Raw genomic sequence first — 22,751 nt, forward strand, 5'->3', positions numbered from 1 at the left:
GGGGTCATATTTTCGGTTTCAGTCCAGAATTAATTTCGGTGCATCCCTACTACTAAGCCAGACAAAGTGGTAGGCCTACACCACATCAATGTATAGGCTTAGTATATAGTAATAGGAGTTACACTGCACTATTGTCAATGTCTGGCTCAATGTATAGTGATAGGGATTACGCTGTACCACCGTCACTGTGTGCCTCAGTATATAGTGATAGGTGTTATGCTGTACAACCGTCAATTTCTGCCTCAGTATATAGTGATAAGTGTTATGCTGTACCACTGTCAATGTCTGCCTCAGTATATAATGATAACAGTAATGCTGTACCACCTTCAGTGTTTGCGCCAGTATATAACGATAGAAGCTATGCAGTTTTAAAGTGTGTGGGGGGGGTGCCACATACAGGATCCACCCCAGGTGTCAAATACTCTAGGTACGCCCCTGGTTCCTACACCCATGGATGGGGGGAATGCCAGAATGATCAATGTAATAAAAAAAGAAATCATGTGCAAAAATGTGCTTTTGTATCTGTCTAGTGGAATTTTGGCAAATTAACTCTTTAATACATATGATAGCTGAGTAGTCAATTTAAGCTTTTCTGATGTCCTTCTCGTAAATGTATAATATATGCGTGATATTCTTATTGCCACTTAATCCTAGCATTTGCTCGGCAATCGTTCCGAGGTGTGGGGGCTGTCAGGCTTTCGTTATGAAGTAATATTTGCTACTGATGTATGTTTTTCTTGTATTGATATTTGAGGTATCAAGGCAGTTCATGATCAGGAACCTGCAATCGCACATCAGAATGGTATAAAATGACCTCCCCTTCCTAACATCCTATTCTATCATCGTCTGTGATGAGTTGGCTGGGATTGCTAGAGAAGTACGTTGTTGGCCTGCTGGGTCTTAATTCTCCAAATAAACAAACACAAAACTACAATAAAATTAATATTCAGATTAATTCCCAGGTTTAAATGCCCAGTGTGTATATTGTTTTTGTTGTTACACTGTATTTGCATTCATTTAACTTTTCATTTATTTATTATTGATTCGTAACTTTCTAACTGGTTCTGATGGTTATATTGATTATTGTTGCTTTTTCTCTTTATTGTATAGTGATTTAATAATTTCACGGAAATTCATATTTAAGAAGAATTTGAATTGCTCCTGTTGAATCCTTTGTTTCTAAAATATATTCTTGTCATTCATTTAGAATATATATATTTTTTTATTTTTTTATTGCTTTGTTCATCTAAAAGTGAAAGTTACATCGTTCCCAATGCCATATATGCCGTTGGGTATATGGTAGCCATATTCCTGGACAAATTCCCACCAATTTGAGTAAGCCCCAAGGCGAAACGCGTTATTGGAGGATCACAGGGGGGACTATTTTTCACTTGAGTATTGCATTTGGATTATGTGTTTTTATTTGTTATATTGTGTTTAAAATAAATACCGCAGTTTGCATATTTTGCACATTTAGCACTACTGGCACATACTGCATCCTCTGCACATATTGCTCAGTTTTGCACAGTACCATTTAAAGACTCATCCCCTACTGGATCCATTATTTTTTCCAGCTGCTATCTACATTTAGGCTGGTGTTAAAGGGGAAGTGCTGTCCTCAGTTAGCACAGCGTAATCCACACCAGAGCCCGGGTGGGGTCTCTGGATTAGATCTTCACCAACAGATGGGTTTGTGATCCCAAATCACACATAGCGATTTCGATTGGAGCCAGTCACATTGGCTCCACTCATGTGAGTATTCTAGACCATTACTTTTATTGCATTCATTTGTGTTGCACACAGGTTGCACTATTATTTGTTTCTTTTATGTACATCCCGGATTCTGAGCGTCTTTAACGCCAAAGGGATAAGCTATATCCAGAGCCGGCCTTAGGTGTTCTGGCGCCCTGTGTGGAATACTCCACTGGCGCCCCCCCATCCCAAAAAAAGAAAGGAATAAAAACTTGTAACAAAACTCCCCTTTCTCACTATCTATCCCCCTGTATCACTATCTACCACCTCTGCCCATTCTCACGGACCCCCCCCCTCTTTTTACTGACCCCCCCTCTGCCCCTTCCCCTTACTTACCTTGTTGAGTCCAGCGGTGGGAGTGGGAGGCGTCCGTATTCCGGTGGTGCGCACTTCACAGTTGAGCTCCGGAATATTCTGGCGCTCAGCATAAAACGCGGCACCGCGATGGAGTCACGGAGAGTGAGGGACGCCGAGCGGTTGCTGCCCGGGCAGGAACACCCCCCACAAGGGATGGCTCCGGAGTCTTGATTACATAGAGTGGTGTATTGAGTGGAAGGGTTAATGGACTGACCAAACTCAACTAAGGTTGAATGCTCCTGCATTCACAAACCAATGTGTATATGTTAAATGGGGGGCATAAGTCATTTCTGTAGACAGAGCGCTCTATGAAATGCCTTTTAACCCCCTTATTGTCACTCTGCCTCCTGAAATGCCTTATACCTCCCTATATGCCACTCTGCCCAATAATATGCCTTTTAACCCCCCTAAATGCCCCCCTATATGGCATATAGGGGTATAAGGCATTTCTGGACGCAGAGTGGCACATAGGGGGTCAAAAGGTATATCATGGGGCACAGTGGCATATAGAGGGTTAAAAGGCATATCATGGGGCACAGTGGCATTTAGAGGGTTAAAAGACATATCATGGGGCACAGTGGCATATAGGGGGTTTAAGGCATTTATGGGGCAGAGTGACAAGCCTGGGGGCAGATGTGCATAACTGGGGGGCAGGTTGAAATATAAAAGGAATTAAAAACAAAATATTTTTCTCAATCATAGCTTTTATAAAAAAAAAAATAGTTTACATGGTTTACATGAATTAACATTTACTGGTAAAACATTTTTCTAACAGGGTCGTCTTATAATCGAGCAAATACGGTAATAAGGGCCACTGTCATGAATACAGACAGCTTTGTTGTAACTGCTTGCCAAGAATGCCAAAGTCAAAATTAAAAGACCCCTTATATTGATAAAATTTATCCTTTTAACATCCATTTGAGATTTAAACTAGGTTTGTGTATTTTTGAGTGAAATTTCATCTGTATGTCATATTATAAAATATATCTTAAAAGTGGTTCTTCTTTGTAAGATGTTGCAGCCCAGAAATGGATGGCCTGACTAGATGGGCTGAAGCGTTTTAAGTGCCGTCATATTCCATGTTTCTGTGAATGGCGCTGGTGTGTAGATGTGACATTTCTGAATGCTAGGTCCACTTTAATTTTTTAAACCAAGCTTATATTCTGATTATAAGCTTTTAATCACATAAGGCACATTGCGGATATCCCAGTTTCCCTTTACTTTTTGTTTCCTTATTCAGTTCTTGCCGTCACTGTTTACCCATTTATGTCAAGCAGTATTTCTACCGATAAGACTTTACCATCTAACCTAAAACTGCACTCGTGTACTACCAGTGGCGTCGCCAGGGGGGGCCATGGCCCCCCTACATTATGCTGTGCCCCCCAGTGTGCCCCCCCAACTGAAACGCTATACCATTGACCCGGCCCACCGCCGGGAAACCGGGACATTTGCCGGTGTGCCGACACACTAAACTCCAATTGCAGCCGATGCGGCTGACAGTTTCAAGGCAGCTGTAAAACCGCCTCTGCTGGCCACTTAATGGATTGCCGGCATGCCGATCACTGATTGAGGCTCTTCGTCCCGCCCCTTTGAAGGGGGCGGGCTCTTACGGAACAGTTGCTTGTCACTGCCTGACAGGGAGAAGAGCACGAGGGAGAAGAGCAGCGGTGTTACAGTGGAAGAATGAAGGCCAGCAAAAAAAGTATTTTATTTTAAATAAATAGTGGAGGTGACAGAAGGAGGGACATTAACAAGGGGGGCTGCCTTGGCAAAATTAAATAATACACAAAGATGGTGGCTGGGGACATAATTACACATCAGGGTGGTTAGAAGGATGTCACATATATCAATACACAAACGGGGGGGTTAATACACATGGGTATGGGGGCCATTATATAAACCAGTACAAGGGGATGGTGCATCAATACACAAGGGAGGGGGGATGGCTGGGGGCATCAAATAAATCAATACACAAGGGAGGGGGGATGGCTGGGGGCATCAAATAAATCAATGTGGAAGGCATTTTTTATACTATTAGTAGGTTATCCCATCCTGATGTGGGGGTCCATGTGGCAGCAGAGCCTGTCCTGGTGTATGTGTTTGGGTGTCAGTGTGGCAGAGCCTGTCCTGGTCATCTGTTTCCTGGCACTTTACTTGCTGTAGAGGGTTAAATAGAACTTTGTAATTTTTATTTATCCAGATTTTGTGGTCACTTCAGAGGACAAAACTTTCTAGGCCTAGAAATCAGTGAGAGGAAAAGTAAAGGTTTTGTGTTATTTACTCTTATTTCAATCTGGATATATTATTAAAAAGGAAACGTAGATGTTGGTTCAGAGTTTGTGAAACTCAATTCTTGATTTCATTATACAGGACGCTATTCCCCTTTGGTTTCACAGGCCTTCCCTGTTAAGGGAGACCAAGTGGTATTCAGCTTAATTATATGCAGCTGTACGCATGTTGTTATCTGTGATGAGGTGTTCATTTGGTGACGCAGTGCTAAGATGGTTGTGTTGCATTAATGGCTAAAAGTTTTGTTGAAGTTTCATATTTCGTTTTCAAGAATATTGTTAAGAATAATGCTATCACTGTTTTGTTGCGCTGAATAAAACTGGACTTTTTCATCTAAAAATTTTTGCAGTAGCAAATGTTTGATTCCATTATGTATAATCTCCTTAATTTATTTGGGCCTTTTAACTTTTTTGATTTCTGGGATTTTAATAATGTGATAAAAAAGAATGATTTATAGTTGTTTGGATGTCAAATAGTGTGTCAAATTCTGTTGATCTATATCTGCTATGCTATGTTTCCATACATTATTTATGTATACCTGCAAATACAGGTTTTTTTTGTCTTATTCAGTTGCATGTGCTGTTTCCATGTGTTGTTTATTTGATCTATACCAGAACTACAGGGTGTAAGTAAAAGAGCGGTATGGTTTAGTGAATGAGGGGACAAAGGGACTCTGGGGATGATTACAGGGGAGAGGACCTTTCAATGTGATGGTGCAGTCAGAAGGAGGGAACACTGCACTGACTCTCACAGTCTTCCCCTGATCTGCAGTCAGTGTGGCAAATATATTGGCAGCAGGGTCTAATATTAATATATATTGGCTGCAGGGGCTAATATTAATATATATCGGAAGCCGGGACTAATAATATATACTGGCAGCAGGGTCTAATATTAATATATATCAGCAGCAGGAGCTAATATTAACACATATTGGCAGCAGGGGCTAATATTAATATTTATTGGCAGCAGGGTCTAGTATTTATATTCATATTGGCAGCAGGGTCTAATATCGGCAGCAGGGGCTAATAATATATATCGGCAGTAGGGGCTAATATTAATATATGTTGGCAGCAGGGTATAATTTTTATGTATATCGGCAGCAGGGTATAATATAAGTATGTATCCGCAGCAGGGGCTAATATTAATATATATATCCGCAGCAGGGGTTAATATTAATATATATCAGAAGCAGGGTGTAATATTTCTATATATCGGCAGCAGGGGCTAATATTAAAGAATGAAAAATAACTGCCAGTTTAGCTGTTATTTTGAAATCATATTTCAATCATGGTCTTTACTTCAAAGAGATAAGTGCATATTATGTAGTTAAAAATGCACGTCTAACGTGTGTATGTATGTATGTATATATACATATATATATATAGTGTATATGTACCGTTTTATAATTGGCCCCCCTACTTTGGTCCCTGGCCCCCCATGTGTCCCCCCTAAATATGAAAGCTGGAGACGCCACTGTGTACTACCACATGTTCTTACAACAAATCGTTTCTTCCCTTCATTTTCTTTCTTACTTTTTGTCTCATGTTTTTCAGTTAGAAAAAAGAAAATATTAACGATCTTTTGTTTTCTACTTGCAGGAGTCTTGCAGTTTGTGGAAATCACCGCCGGGGTGTTGATCTGTGTTGTAGCATCTTACACAGTTATTACTGGGTACACATCCGCAGCTGGCTTTAGTACTTTCAGTATCGATTCCACATACAGTCCTTTTGAAGGCAATGAGCTACAGCAAGTGCGGGAGATGGACATGCAATACACTCAGCTGAGGGCACCAGGAGTTTATGGCGGAGTGGTTTTCAGCATGCTGCTGTGTGCATTTACTATTTTATTCCTGATTTTGGGGGCTAAACCATTACACAGTGTCTCTGTGCGAATCCTCTTTGCAGAACTGATTTTTGACGCTCTTGCGTTCCTGGCGTATGTTGTTGCAGTCGGACTTTACCTGCACTTTATTAAGCAGGTAAACTCAACTGAAATCTGCAAGGCTAAAGAGAGAGAGTTTATGCGGGCCGTGGCTACACCTGGATGAACTGTGAGGTGCAAGGAGGGGATGCAGCTGTTGCTATATTTGGCCTGATTGCTGCTTGCCTGTACCTTCCTAGCACAGTATTGTGTGGTCTCTATATCAGAACTGGGTGCGACTTTAAGAAAAATCATCTGCATTATGAATGTCCTCCTGAACCCTGCAAGCAAAATTAACCCAGGGTTCGATCACGGAAAGAATTAGATTCACAAAGGTTTCATCCTAGCACATTGATATAATAATATATAACAAACAATTGTGTAATTTTGTGCTATATCCTTACTGCCAGTGTTACGTGAAAGAACTTCTCATTTTATTATATGAGTGTGTTATACAATCTCATATACATATACAATATCATAGAATAAAATTTATTTTAATTGAGGCTTACAACATTTAGCTGCTTATAGGTAAAGGTTTTTTAATACCCGTTTGTAATCATGTGTAAATTATTGTAAATATGTAAACTGTTTTTACATAGTGTGAAATGTATGTCTTTTTCAAATAAAGTCAGTAAAAAATACTTTTCTTGTTGAGCTCTGAATGAGAACTCCAATCAAGCCACTACGTATGTTTATGTCATAAGAATTACTTACTATAAAAGATCTACAAGAATGTCCACAATCTCTGCTAGTTGTGTATGTTCAGTTTCGTAAAACAATGCACACTGTGAACATAAAGTGTGTAACCACAGCTAGTCTCAGCAACAAGATGCTAGCAGTCATGTGTTCTTCCTACAGAGACCAGGCCGAAATGGTGGCACCCCTTGGATCCCTTTACTAGGGGCAAATCATCCTACTGGGACCCATATCCATGTGTCCCCTCTTTTCTTCCCTGATGTCTTTCATTCTAAGGGCAGAGGTTTTGGTGCACATGAGTGTACCACTATGTTTTACAGACTTTAAAACTCACAATAGCTTTTAGATGAAAGAGTAAGGCAATGCAGAGAGTGTATTTATAAGTTAAATTGTAAACACACGTTGTGAAAAAACATAATGGTGACAAAAAAGGTGGATTTAGTCAATGCGTTTTTGACTCGGGTGCCATTAGGTCAAGCACTGGCCCTATGTATTACAAATGTTGTCTGATAGATGGAGGTGCTAAAGCATTATTGTAAATGGGATGTTTGCATGAAATCATCACATTAAAACTTTGCAAAAAGCAGAAGTAATGTTAGTACATAAAATGAAAAACATTAAATACATTAAAGCTAAAATATTCAAAATAACTATAAATATATGCAATTATGTTATTTCTGTTATGCGGGACCTAGGACAACACGGATAATGCACCCACAATGCAGAGACGGTAGCTTAGCACAGCACAACGGGTATAGGAAGTTCCACGGTCGAGGCAGGCAGCACAGGAGCAAAGTCGGTATACAAGCCAAAGACGGGGCAGGCAGCACAGAATCGAAGTCAGGAAACAAAGCCAAGGTCAGGTACACGTAGATCAATCAGAATAAAGTAAATCACAATAACCCAGAGATACACACAAGTGACTCTTTGAACGGGCACTGCACTAATGGGACAGGAGGTTTAAATAGGAAGAAGGGCGGGAAAACTATAGAAACCAAAAAGAAACAAATGTGCGAGACGTCATCGCGACCGGCGCACACTAATGGCGTCGGTGCGATAACAAAAACAATAAACAAAACGGCATCTGCGTGTGCTACACCCGCGAGCGCCGCGGGTGTGCCACACCGGCAGATGCAGTATAAGTCGAGCCCCGCGAACGAGTCGCAGCGGCTCGTTCATTACTACGGGTGCATCGTGGGCATGCCACGGCGGCTCGCATGTTATCATGCGTCCGTCATGAGCGCGCCACATCGACGCGACCCTCCCTCTGTGCTCGTGCCGCGCGCACAGTACACCGAGAAGACGTGCGCGCGGCACGTCCTCTCTGTGGACGTGCCGCGGGCACGTCACACTGAGAGGACGGGAGCGCGTCATCGCGCAAGCGCCGCCCACCAGCGGCAGACCGGCGAGGGACCGCGGCGGACACGGTAGGTATCACAATTTCAAAGTGAGCCAGAGTGTGCCTCAATAAGGTTAGAGGAGGAAGTATTTTAACTAACTTTGTCACTGCGGCTCAGGTTCTCTTCTCTTAACAAACTGAGCTGAGCAAGTAATTGGACATGAGCCCAAACAGGCTCACTCAACTTTCATCTACTATTAAGAGGTGTTTTGCCACAACAGTATTGGACAGATTCCATAGCACATGTTTGCAGATAGGTCTTTTTTTTATGGGATTGACAATCCTGGCCCGAAATAAATATGCAATCATGAACTGAAGTATTCACCTGTTATTCCAACTGGAGCAAATACATGGTGATAATATAAAAAAAAGTTGTCATTATTAAGAATGTGGTTGGAATGGGGGCCCCTGGACTTATATGGAAAGGTTATGTTTTTTTTATCTATACAGAAGTTTGCTTGTTGAGTGTATCTGTTGTACTTTGGTCACAGTCAAAGTCCCCTGGCCAGCTCAGAGTTGTAGCACAGAGAACTGTTGACCCGGAAGTTTGCTTGGTGGGGTGTTCACAGTGTTTGAAGGGTTGGCAGCTGGCAGGTTGTTTGGAAAGTGTTGGCAGCTGGCCTAGGAAGTGAAATAATAAATAATAAAGCTGTGCCCAACTCCCTACCCAAAACTTACAGTGTCTAGTGTCATCATTTAGTAGGAAAATGTGGGTGGTAGGCAGTGGCATATAGACCTAATCAGTCAAGGAAACTGTACCAATGTAACCATGTAATCTGTGATATGATCAGCTTGGTCAGAACGATTAATAGACCACACTCAATAAAGTTTCATTGGTTGGATTTTAGGGCTCTTATAGGAGTACAAGAAAAGTTACCTAAAACCCAAATTCCTTCAGAGATGAGCCTTTGATACTGATGTTCCACTTACTCTACTGGATGATTGAGCTTGTACAGTCATAGCCCCCTTTATAACTCATTAATGTATATTTATAAAATGTATTGGCACCCTTATAATGTAAGACATTTCAGTAAATGGACATCTGCTTTCTCTTCTTACTGATGGTGTTTGGGAGATGTTTCTAGAGGTTGCATCTTAAAACACTGTTCCTGCACACCACTAAGTAATAATAATGGTAAATCACCACTAGCAATTGAACCCTAAGATTTTTTAGATATCACCTAAGTGTAGATTGTCTTCTTTAAGTGTTGTTACTGTGCAGCAGGGTGTTTACCCTTCATAAAAAAAGAAATTAAAATAAATTATAAAGAACTTAAAAAAAACTCCCCCTAAATGTTTTTTTTTCTTCAAATGTAAAAACTAAAGTAGTTATCTGAGAAAGAATGCAACAAAAACAAAACAAACATTTAATCTGAATCAATTTCGCTTGCCGTGCACAAGTCTTCTGGTCACTTCCCATCATTTGGTACATGTGTATCAGAGATGGTGAGTGTAGGAGCTGCATGATTTTCTCAAGGCTCAATGTTAATGCGCCAGGATCTTCAAGCCAATGTGGCACATAGAGACTTGTGAGACAGGATGCAACGTGAAGTCAGAGTGTATGCATGTGTGTAGTGCCTGTGTCTGTTAGACAGTTTAAAGCTTAAAGCATCCAATCAAATCAAATGATCAGGTATGCAACTGACCGAGACTTTCCAGTCCAGTTTACATATGCACATTTATACTAACACACATTTACAAATACACACTCATGCTAACACACGTACACATACATGCTAACAAACACACACACTTTTGGGGAAGATTATAATTTGTGAAACTCTTACTATAACTACCAAAATGTATTAAAGATATCTTCTAAATCAAGACAAGTTCTTTAGTGTATATATACTGTATATAAACACACACACATTTGCCACTTGCCCTAGCACTGTATAGTTATTATAGCTTCTATGTAGAAAATGTATTTTGTTTCCTTAATTGATAAGACTTTTTAAAATTATTTTCATACTAAATGTGTAGGATAAAAAAAAAAAAAAAAAGTCTTCATTTTTCTGAAACAAAACCAAAATATAATTTGTGCCATAAAACTAAAGGAGAGAGGGGTAACCTTTGAGCGTCATTTTCCAGTGGATGTGCTTTTGTTTTTAGACGAATACCTTAGTACTGTTCTCGGTTTGTTATGTTACCATCTGTGGCACCGAGTGTTACACGGAGCATCGCTTGTGAGTACACGCTGTATCGCATCTTTACATAAATACTGTGTGTGAGTGAACCATTGTATAGAACAGGGGCGTCCAACATGCGGCCCGCGGGCCAAATGCGGCCCGCGGAACCTCGAGATGCGGCCCGGGTGAGATCAGCAGCCAGGATCACAAGAGCCCTGCTGCTTACTTGTGGGAGGGTCTATTCTCTGCTCCAGTCCTGCTTCCCCTGTGGGGAGAACGAGAGAGGCCGCGCCCCCTGCTGAAGTCTGTGAGCGGCATCGAGAGCTGTAGAGCAGGTAAGGGGGTGGGGTAGGTTGTGTGAATGAGTATGTCTGATTGAGGGAATGAATCTGTGAATGAATGAATTTGTGTGTGTGTGATAGCATGGATGTGTAATTGCTGGAACCTAGGCATGATGGGACTTTGATTGCTCTTAGCAATCACACTCCTATCATGCCAAGTCAGCCAGTACATGCTAGCTGCCCCCCTTGTGTATTGATGCTTCCAGCAGTATGGGGTCTGCACTTACAGCCACCCTGTACCAGCACGTATTGCCTACTTGGGATGATAGGAGTGTGATTGCTAACAGCTAACAGCAATCTGCTAACAGCAATCACAGTCTCATCATGCCTAGGTTTCAGCATTCACTGGTTGCCTGGGTATAAAAAGAGTGTGTTTGCTGTTAGCAATCACACTCCTATCATGCCAAGTCATATTGTTGATTTTTTTTGTCCAATTGTGGTGTGTTACTTTTAATAAAAGTGTGGTTACACACTAAAATTGGACAAAAAATACAATGCCCAGCGAACCAGTACATGCTGGAATCTGGGTATGCCTGAGATTGCTGTTAACAATCATAATATATAATTTTTTTGTACAATGTTGGTGTGTAACTTACTTTTATTAAAAGTGTGTGGGGAGGCGGTCACTTTCAGTTTTGGCTAAGTGAACCCTGAATTTTACTTATCCAGAATCCTGAATTTGTAGGCCCAGAAATCCCAGAAATCAGTGAGAGGAAAAGTAAAGGTTTTGTGTCATTTACTTTATTTTAATCTGCATATTTTATTAAAGGCCATATTTTCTCTCAGTGAAAAATGAGTGCGGCCCTCACACGTATACAATTCTGATGAAGTGGCCCACTGCAGAAAAAACTTGGACACCCCTGGTATAGAAGGATCGATATATTCTGCCATAAAATACGTTGTTGCCGATTGCTCTTGATTACAGAATACTTTGAGTGGCTGCGGGGGTTATGCAAAGCTTGTATTATGAATACCTATCCTCTCTACATACTGGCTATAGTAGTAAGAAAAATCCATAACTGCATAACAAAAATATATAAAAAGTATATAATTTTTTAAAATTCGATAACAAAGTGTATTTTTAAGCATCTGCTTCTGCAGGTATTTACCGCCACATAAAAAGTGCCAGTATTTTTTTCCCCATTTTAACAAACACGCTGCAGTGCATTTTTTTAATACAAGAAACCCCATTCGGTTGTGTATAGCATTATTCTCTACATATTAAATGCACAGATATTTTAAGATGAAAAACTAAAACATGTGCTTTTGAGTTTTCAAATTTACTTAAGAGGAAAATTGCTGAAGAGTTAAGGTGCAAAAATCTACAAAAAAAACTGTAGATTCTTTATAACGGCGAACCCTAACTGAACCTTTGTTGGTACCATTCATTGTTTGAATTATTCAACCGTTGTTTGCCACTCAATGGCACTCAAGTTTGCCAAGGAATTGAACCTGTCATCAAGAACTAAGGCACAAGACCGTGCAAAGATATCACATAATACGGATTCTGGTTCACAGTAATTAAATAAGTACATTTGTGAAACATTTGTCTACAAACAGGAGTAGATGTGCAGCATAATACAAAATCATCATGTTCTTCATCCTGTGGAAATTGTGATGACTGTAGCAGAAAACACAGATATTTTATCAATGCAATCATTATTTATTGATACATAGATATGATGGTATTAAATTCTTATAAATTATTATTATTAGTTATTTATACGAGGCCTCTTAGTTGGCCCTCCGTGGCCACTGCTTTCTTCACGAGAAATCCTCTTCCTATTTTGCTGGACTGATTTCTTGTCACAGCGCTGCCTGGACCTTCTGCACTGAGCCATTTCTTCATAAAAGTCATGGTAGACAGAAATCTTGGCTCCAGTTAGATTGTTTATCCGTTCCATGTGGCTGTGGAACTCTGGTCCATGGGAAGCATCCTTCTCTGTGATCATCAGAAGGGCGTGGATCATCTCATGAAGAAGCGTTTGCTCCAGATCTCTCCTCGGCCTCAAACTCAGCAGGGGCTCACTAAGGTGTATGGTACACAAATTTCTGCTTTTGTCATAGCGACAAAGCCCAGCAGCCGTAATCATCCTCCGATTCCACTTCACCTCCACGTGGGTTAACTTTCCCCAGAAAAACAGGTGATTCAGCTTCAAAAACAACTCACGGATATTGTCCGTGGGGTCCAGAAACTCCCAAAATGGGTCAACCACTGAACTCCCCTCTGTTTTCAAAGAATCCATAACAGTAGCAACAAATTACACTGCTGGTAATCTCAAAAATGTCTTGTTGAACAGCTCTCTCACACAAGAATAATATCTGTGCCACAGTCATCACAGTGCCTTGATTTCCAGGCATAACGATGACATCATAGTAGCTGCCATAGTAGCACTGAATGTTTACACCAAGCTGTGAGCGGTTTTTAAAATAAAAAATAAAAAAGCTAGGTTTAAGGGGACCAAACTTGTTACTATTTGTGCTAAAACACACTTCATGGAGAACATTGAGAGCTTAATAATAATTATATAAATTAGGATGAAGATTTAGCCGACTGCCTTAATAAATATTTCTGCTTTGTGTGTCTTTAAGTGCACATGTCAAAAGATTTTTAATTATTTGTGCTAAAGCACAACAAGTAGAAAATTGGCATTTTAATAAAAAGGGTGATTTTTTTAGATAAAGTATAAAATGAAAGGTTTTTTTTAGATAAGTGAGGGAAAGGAGAAAATGTAAGCAATGTAAGCAATGGGACCTCATAGGATACACCCAAAATTATTAAATAAGGGAAATGAGATTCCAGTAGGAATGAAGGCATTTGGCTATGCCAATCGTGGAAGAATTCTTAATAAATTGCTGTGTTTGCGTTTTTCAAGTCAGTTGAATGGATAAGGAAATGGCTGAGTGGCAACAGACAGAAGGCTTTATTTATGGTTTATATTCAGAGGAAGGTCTTAGTACTGGAAGCCACATTTATGAATATTTTTAATAGTGATATTACAAAAAGGTCTTAAAGCTATAGCTTGTAATTTTATTGCATTTTATACAAAGGTCTGCTACAGGGCAAACATTCCTGGCGGAGCAAGACGGGGGGCAAATTATTTAACCCCTTTAGTAATGTGGGATTTTAGTACTCTAAACTATTTTTGTTATTTTTACCATATGTTGGTTTACTCAATTTTCCTTTTTTCCGTATTTGATAATATTTTCCTGTGTTAGCGTGCTGCTGAACCAAACTGAAATCTCAGCTTTTAAGGTATTATTTTTGACATCTTTATTTTTTTGTAACTGAAATTTAAAAGTTCATGTGTCTCTCTCTGCTTTGCAGAGTGCTTTGGGTGAGATGCTCTGCAGTCTCTTGGCCTTAGCTTTTTTTCTCTTGATGGTTGGTTGGCCTATTTAGCAGCTCTATTTTACTAAAATGTTTCAGGTAGGGTTCAGTTAGGGCTGTATGCATTCATTTACTTTCATTTCTATTTGAGTCAACTGTGCTGCACAATCAGAAGACAAGAAGGGTGATATCTCAACAACTTCAGATTTCAATCATTTTTGCCTGTTCTAATTAACAATTATTTCTAATCATAAAGTCAACACTCTCCGCAGGCTGCACAACCAATACCATGTGTAGCGGTATAACCTCTAGTGTCCCAGACACCGTAAATGACAGCTGTTTACTGTATTAAGTTATGAGTTATTAATCTCTGTGTGGGGCTTTACCCATATTTTGTTTATTTTTTGGATTATAAAGATACATATAACAAACATCATAGAATAATTATATATCTCAAGTAAAAAGCATGGGTACATGAATGTATAGAGGAAATGCAGCTTCGAGGACACTATGGTTAGAACTGACTTTGAAGGCACAGACCACCTTCCATCTAAGCGCCATTTTACAAAGTGACAATTAAAGGACTTTACAAAGTCATTCATTCTACTGCATACTCAGCTGATACTCACTCCACACTCATTATCAGGAACTACTGTTTTGCTCGATTATAAGACAACCCCCTGAAATTTGAATATTTATTTAGAAAAAAAGAAAAAGCCTGAATATAAGACTACTCTATGGGTAGAAAAAAGTTTTATTATTAAATATTAGTTCACATGTAAACTAATTTTTTCATATTTAATAAAAGCTATAATTGAGAAAAATGCATATTTTGTTGTTATTTCCTTTTATTTGCCAACCTACCACCAGTTATGCAAATCTGCCCCATGGCTTGGTTCACTGCCCCCCAGATTTGCCTTATACCCTCCCTTATGCCACCCTGATATGCCACCCTGCCTCCCTGATATCCTACTCTGCCTCCCTGATATGCCACTCTGCCCCCACTGATATGCCTTATACCCCCTATATGTCACTCTGACCCCCCAGGTATGCCGTATACCCCCTAAATGACACTCTGCCTCCCTGATATGCCACTTTGCCCTCCCCGATATGCCTTATACCCCCCCTTTATGCCCCCGACTTACCGATGGATCCCAAGACTTGTACACCATGCTTCAGGCTCCCTAGTGTCAAGTGGGGGCAGACAGTGAATGTCTGTGATATGTGCAGACAACCTCTGCTGCTACCTGGGCCGGGGCTTCTGTGACTGAGCACAGGAAGGTCACGTCGGTGCTCCATCATAGAAGGGACCTGAATCCTCCTCTCTGGCAACCGCCGGTGGATGTCAGCACGATGTGCACAGACAACCAATCAAAGAGACTCCACTGGTGCAAGATCTCAGCATAAAGGTAAAAATGAGGGTAAAATTACGCTTACAACAAATTTTGGAACAACCAAATGTTATGCACAATCGCTTTTTGTTGATCTTGCTCGCAATAAACAAAAATCTAAATGGTCCCAATCTGTTCTCAACGCGTTTTGCCAAATTCAAGTTTGGCTTCCTCAGGAGCCCCTGCCCTAGAAAGAAAGAAGGGCCATCTAAGGTAATAATGAAAATAAACAGAAATTATTAATAAAAATACATAATTATTACCTGATCACATGTCAGTGATATATTAAGTCACTGATTATTGATCGGTCTCCCTGAACTTATTAAAAAATATTTTAAAAAGTTTAAAAATTGAAATGCGCATGTTCCAGTTTTGACTCCACAATATCATAGAAACATGACTTTTCTATGCATGTGGGGTATCGCTGTACTCGTGGGGTGTTACTGAACACAAATCAAGACCTATTTTGTTTTTTTCACATATCCACTCAGAAAAATAAACATGGTGAAACTGCAAAGTGCATGAGAAAAATGTTTTCTTTTTTTTTTGTTAGACTAAATTTGGAAGGCGCTGGTGTGGAATCAGACGATATGCCCCTAACTAGATTACCTGAGCTGTCTAGTGTTTGGAAATATATAGTTGTAGGGGGTTAAACTGAGATATGGGACCTCTACTGTTTCTCAAATGAGACCTGGAGCCAACAAACTGAAAAATTCCATGTTTGAAAACTGAAATGCGCATGTTCCAAAAAAAAATCTTGTTTGGAAACAGAGATGCATGTCATTCATATTTAACCCTGTAAGTGCCAAAATAAATAAAAATACCAGGCATATGTGGTGTTTCCAAAAACAGGGCAAATACCTAAATACACTTTGAGTTTTTCTCCCATTTGCTCTGGTTAAATATAGTTTTTATAGGTGAAACTGTGAACACTTTCCTTTTTTCCCCTAGATATTTTTCATACATAATGATGGTTTATATATACTTGTGCAATATATAATGTGTGTGGGTGCACTAAATGAGTTAGTGGGCAATCAGAGTTGAATAAAGTCATAGCAAAAACACAAAAACTGCTCTGGTCATTTAGTGCAAACATGGTGAAAAAAAAAGAAAAAACCCTGGGTTAAAATGCCTGCATTTGAAATACCTTGGAGTCATCAAGTTTGAAGTCATGAGGGTCCTGGCACATCAATTGTCATTAACCCTTTGTTTTTAGGTGACGTGACCGGACTGTCAATTGTCATTAAGGGGTTAAGATTAGTCATCTGCGTTAGGGTACGGCGCACAGACTTTGTTACAAGATTCTAAGATTTAAGATTGTAATCATCTTAATGGATTGTTTATAAAACTAGCAGTTTTCTAAGTAGCGCTTCGCTTTTAACAAAGCTTGTATGTGCGATACGTGTTAAGTGTCCTTTTCCTCTTTATGATAAGCTTGTCTGGATGTTTTCATACAATACGATAGATTAATTGTTTTTGTTTTTATGCGACAATGGACCCGAATAAATATCTATTTATATACAGTATATTACAAGTAGACTTCAACTGATTGTAATTGCCAATGTTTATCTTCATCTGTGTATTCAGAGGATGTGTAACAGAGTAACCTCTAGAAACAAGTCCAGGACACTTTAAATGAGAGTCACTCAGCTCTCTATGGCGTATTACCCATATTTTAATTCTTGCATAATATAGAAACATATCACATACATCACAGAATGCTTAACATATCTCAAGTAAAAAGTGTCCTATGAATACATGAGCAGAATGTATGGGTAAATGAATGAATGGGGAAAGGCAGCTCTGAAGACACTAGAGTTATAAAAGCTCTCTAATAAAATGCCGTTACTCACAACAGCCCTTTGTGTTGACTAATGAAACGTGTGTGTGATCTATATATATATAGCCCCTTAAGGACAGTGGGCGGTCCCTAAACCCATTGAAAACAATGCATTTTGAGCCCGTACATGTACGGGCTTTGTCATTAAGGGGATAGTTTACAAACACATTATAAGAACCATGCCAGAATGATCAATGTAATAACAAAGAACTAATGTGCAAAAATGTGCTTTAGTATCTGTCTATTGGAATTACGGCAAATTAATTGTTTAATACATATGATAGCTGAGAATTTAAGGTTTTCTGATGTCCTTCTTGCAAATCCATGATATATGCCTGATTTTCTTATTGCCAGTTAATTCTAGCATTTGCTTGGCAAGCGTTCCTGGGTTTGGCCACTGTCAGGGCTTTGTTATAAAATAATAGTTACTATAGGTACTGATAGCGCTTTATATGTTCTTCTTGTATCAATATAGATCAGATCTTACTAATACATACATTTAATCCTATAATACATATTCTCTTTTATCTCATTTTTCAATATATTTATTATGTAGTTAAGAATGTATTCAAATAATGAACGTTCTGCAGATATAATGATTGTTTGTTTTTTTCAACATTACCTTAAAATAGTATTCAGTCATAGAAGCCCCGGCGGAAGTGCCAGCAGCAGCGGAGGTTGTCTGTGCATATTGTGCAGACAACCTCCGCTGCTGCCGGCACTTCCGCCAGGGCTCTATTTGAAGTCTGATTAGAAAAAGACCTCAAAAATAAGAGGGGTACCGAGCAAACACGGTATTTCAGCATGGTAAAATTTGGCCAAACGCACCATAGGAGACGCTTCTTGTCGGTTAAACTAAAAACGCTTCCTCCTTGTGAATAATCCTTTACCTGATATTTCTACTATAAACCTAGTAAGAATTATCTTCCACAACTACAAAGGAGCCAGACTGATCCCGAGGCAATTCATGATCAGGAACCTGTAATCGCACATCAGAATGGTATAAAATGACCTCACCTCTCCTAACATCCTATTCTATCATCGTCTGTGAGGAGTTGGCTGGGATTGCAAGAGAAGTACTTTGTTGGCCTGCTGGGTCTTAATTCTCCAAATAAACAAATAAATTCTCCAAATAAATCACAAAACTACAATAAAATTAATATTCAGATTCATTCCCAGGTTTAAATGTTCAGTGTGTATATTGCTTTTTTGTTGTTACACTGTATTTGCATTCATTTAACTTCATTTATTTATTATTGATGTGTAGCTATGTCTATGCTGATGGTTATATTGATTATTGTTCACTTTTGTCTTTATTGTAAAGTGATTTAATAATTTCATGGAAATTCATATATTTATTGTCTAATGATTTGATTTATACACATTATATTGTCTTAGGAGAATTTGAATTGCTCCTGTTTAATCCTTTGTTTCTAAAATATATTATTGTCATTCATTTAGAATATTTTTTTTCAATAAAAATTGCTTTGTTCATCTAAAAGTGAAAGTGACATTGTTCCCAATGCCATATATGCCATGCCTCAGTATGGTAGCCAAATTCCCGGACAGATAGATCACTCAACTTCTCAACTTGCAAAACTGCAAAGACAAATAGTCAGATTTTAATTGCACATGTTTTTTTTACAATTGAATAAGGATCTCTGGCCAATCACTCCAGCCTTTCAATCTTACGATGGGAACAACACCTTATAAACCAGGGGCCACAAATTCAATTACCATGTTATATCTCCTAATAAGATACACAAACTGTGAAGCAGAAGAAATGTATGGTACATCTTACTAGCAAACGGTAATAATCAATCTAGAGCATGAGAGCACAGTAAAAGTAATTAATTTGTGATGGTATTGTAAATTGTAACAAGAACCAGGGGTCTACCTGTGCCCAAGATCTTGGTATAAAAGTACTCCACCTTTGGGGAAAAAGGTCTCCAACATAAGTGACTGGTGATGAGTGTGATGGGGTTCACTAGAAGAGGGAAAGACTTGCAGACTTGTGTTTTTCTAGATGAGTTGTATTTTGTTCAGTATGGTATGGCATTTAATTCTTTATTTTATGTGTTTCTACCCTTCCCTATGCTGTGTGCCGTCCCATAGTAAGATGAGCATGTTATCCCGTGCGCCCTGTAGCTTCCAAATATCATTCACTGACCTACGTGTGGGGTATTTACATAATCTGGAGATGCAACTGAACACATTTTGGTGATTTCTTGTGGACACTGTGCATGATCTGCACAAAAAAAAGTACTGCCGAACTCAAAATACTTAATATAAATACTCTTTAATTAATATCTTTTAGGGAATTCTGGTCAACTCAAGGAAAAAAAAAAAAAAAAAATAATGAGTGCGCTAATATCCACAGTACAAAAATTAGTAATTCAACAAAAATAGCTCAATGTTGTTCACCCAAAGACACAAACAAACAGGGAGAGGTCAGAAGTCTCAAACGTGCATCACCAGTATGTAGAAGGGATGGGTACTCACACGGCAAGCAGCGTATAAGTCTCGGGCCAACAGAGCATCAGCCACTGTAAGAATTCAGTAATCTACAGCACTGCAATCAGCAATCTGCAACAATGTATTTCATGGCAGAATTCTCAATCCTTCTATACAACGGTTCATTCACAGAGAATGATGTGGAGGATAGTATCTCATGACATGCAGCAAAAGGAAAAAATGAACAAAGACTGCCACTGGTGAAGTATGAAAACACAATATTTATTAAAATATGCGACACAGCATGTACTCACAAGCGACGCTCCGTATAACAGTGTTTTGCTGATTGAAAGTTTCCTCAGGCAGACAGGCTTGAGAGTTGAGGAGCTTGTCTTGTGAATACCCATCCCTTCTATATACTGGCTATAGTAGTAAGAAAAAATCCATAACAAAAATGTATAAAAAGTATAAAATTTTAAAATTGATAACCAACAAAGTGCATTTTGGCCTTCCTTGTGCAGATGTTTACGGCCAGATAAAAAGTGCCAAGTTGATTTTTCATTTTCACAAGCACGTTACAGTGTATTTGTGTTTAGCATTATTCTCTAAATATCTCATGCGCAGATATGTTAAGATGAAATTCTATAACATGCACATTTGAGTTTTCACTTGTCTTCAACAAATAACGGACAAGACATAGGAACGCTGAGGATACATAGATTAGATATCATATAATAGGAAATCAAGTGATTACATGGGAGGTACAGCACACATTTGTCATGATGTTGCATTGCTAACACTGCACATTTCACAAAAGTATTACTTTTTTAGCTGTGATTTCTATCCACATATTGATGCTGCTGCCAATAATGCGTGGAGAGATGTCTACTTAGGTTCCCACTAGTGAAATTAGTACATTTGTAAAAACATTTGTCTACAAACAGGAATAGCTGTGCATCATAATACTAACAAGCTCATCCTGTGGAATTTGTGACGACTGTAGCAGAAAAGACAGATATTTTATGGTTTCAATTATTATTTATTGAAATATATATATGATGTTATGAAAATCTGATTATTATCCATTAGTATTAAGTATTAGTTATTTATTCGAGGCCTCTTGGAAGGCTGTCCGTGGCCACTGCTTTCTTCATGAGAAATCCTCTTCTTATTTTGCTGGACTGATTTCTTGTCACAGCGCTGCCTGGACCTTCTGCACTGAGCCATTTCTTCATAAAAGTCATGGTAGACAGAAATCTTGGCTCCAGTTTGATTATTTATCCGTTCCATGTGGCTGTGGAACTCTGGTCCATGGGAAGCATCCTTCTCTGTGATCATCAGAAGGGCGTGGATCATCTCATGAAGCAGCGTTTGCTCCAGATCTCTCCTCGGCCTCAAACTCAGAAGGGGCTCACTAAGGTGTATAGTACACAAATTTCTGCTTTTGTCATAGCGACAAAGCCCAGCAGCCGTAATCATCCTCCGATTCCACTTCACCTCCACGTGGGTTAACTTTCCCCAGAAAAACAGGTGATTCAGCTTCAAAAACAACTCACGGATATTGTCCGTGGGGTCCAGAAACTCCCAAAATGGGTCAACCACTGAACTCCCCTCTGTTTTTAAATAATCCATAACAGTAGGGATCTTCTGAAATAGCTACAGCTCTCTCACACAAGAGTTATAACGGTGCCAATAACAGAATGGCACAATGTCATCACAGTGCCTTGATTCCCTAGCTTACCGATGACATCATAGTAGCTGCCATAGTAGCACTGAATGTTTACACCAAAATAAAAATAAAAAGCTAGGTTTAAGGGGTCCAAACTTGTTGTTATATGTGCTAAGAACATTGACAGATTAATAAGAAAGGGTGATTTTTTTAGATATAAAAATTAGGTATAAAAATAAAGTTGTATATATATATATATATATATATATATATATGAGAAAAATGTTCGTAAAGGATAATTAGAGTAAAGACAAATGAAGGGCATTATATAAATGAGGATGAAGATCTAGCCAACTGCCTAAAAAAATACTTCTGTCTTCTGTTGATTTCTTCAGAGGGGCCGTTATAAAAGAGGAATAGGGAGACATGTAAAACGTGTGTTCATAACGGAATACTAAAATCTACAAAGTAAAAACAGACAAAACCATGGGACCTGATAAGATGCAGCCAAAGTTATGTAAAGCTTCGGGTATCCTGGCAGACATTAGAAGACTTATTTAACCAGTGGCTACTGACAGAAGTAGTTGACGATTGTAGAACCGCTTTACAAAAGGGCTGCAGGGAAGACTTGGTCAACTATACACCAGAACATCATTATTTGGGAAATGAATGGAAACCATGTTAAAGGACAGGATTTTAATTCTCTGAATGTACATGGTTTGCAAGGTCACTAAGATAATAGACCAAGGAGAAGCTGTTGTTATAACCTGTCTAGCATTTACCTTTTCAAATCAGTGGCTTCTCCAGCTTTCATATATATACATATATATATATATATATATATATATATATATATATAGGCTTTAGACATGCATTTTTAATTACATAATATGTACTTATCTCTTTGAAGTAAAGACCTTGATTGAAATATGATTTAAAAATAACAGCTGAATTTTTCATTCCTTAATATCATACCCTGCAGCCGATATGTATAAATATCAGCCCCTGCAGCCAATAGATGGCATTATTCTTACAAATAAAATGCATTGGAAAAATCCAAAAGTCTGCCATAAAGTTATAAAATAGCTGGTTTTACATAAACATAACTCTCTATATCAAAGTTACTTCACATGTAGTTCTTTAATTTAGATAATGCTGAATAAAAGTGTGAATAATGATT

General features: G+C 38.9%; 1 pseudogene; it reads left to right on the forward strand.

Moving 5' to 3' along the window:
• The first annotated feature begins 3,984 nt into the window (after nt 1-3,984).
• LOC149302531 (MARVEL domain-containing protein 3-like) lies at nt 3,985-6,615 on the forward strand (annotated as a pseudogene).
• The last annotated feature ends 16,136 nt before the right edge of the window (nt 6,616-22,751 follow it).

The sequence above is a fragment of the Sceloporus occidentalis genome, unplaced genomic scaffold (genome assembly GCF_023333645.1).
Source record: "Sceloporus occidentalis isolate IW3139 unplaced genomic scaffold, rSceOcc1.0.p SCAF_18, whole genome shotgun sequence".
Lineage (NCBI taxonomy): Eukaryota > Metazoa > Chordata > Lepidosauria > Squamata > Phrynosomatidae > Sceloporus > Sceloporus occidentalis.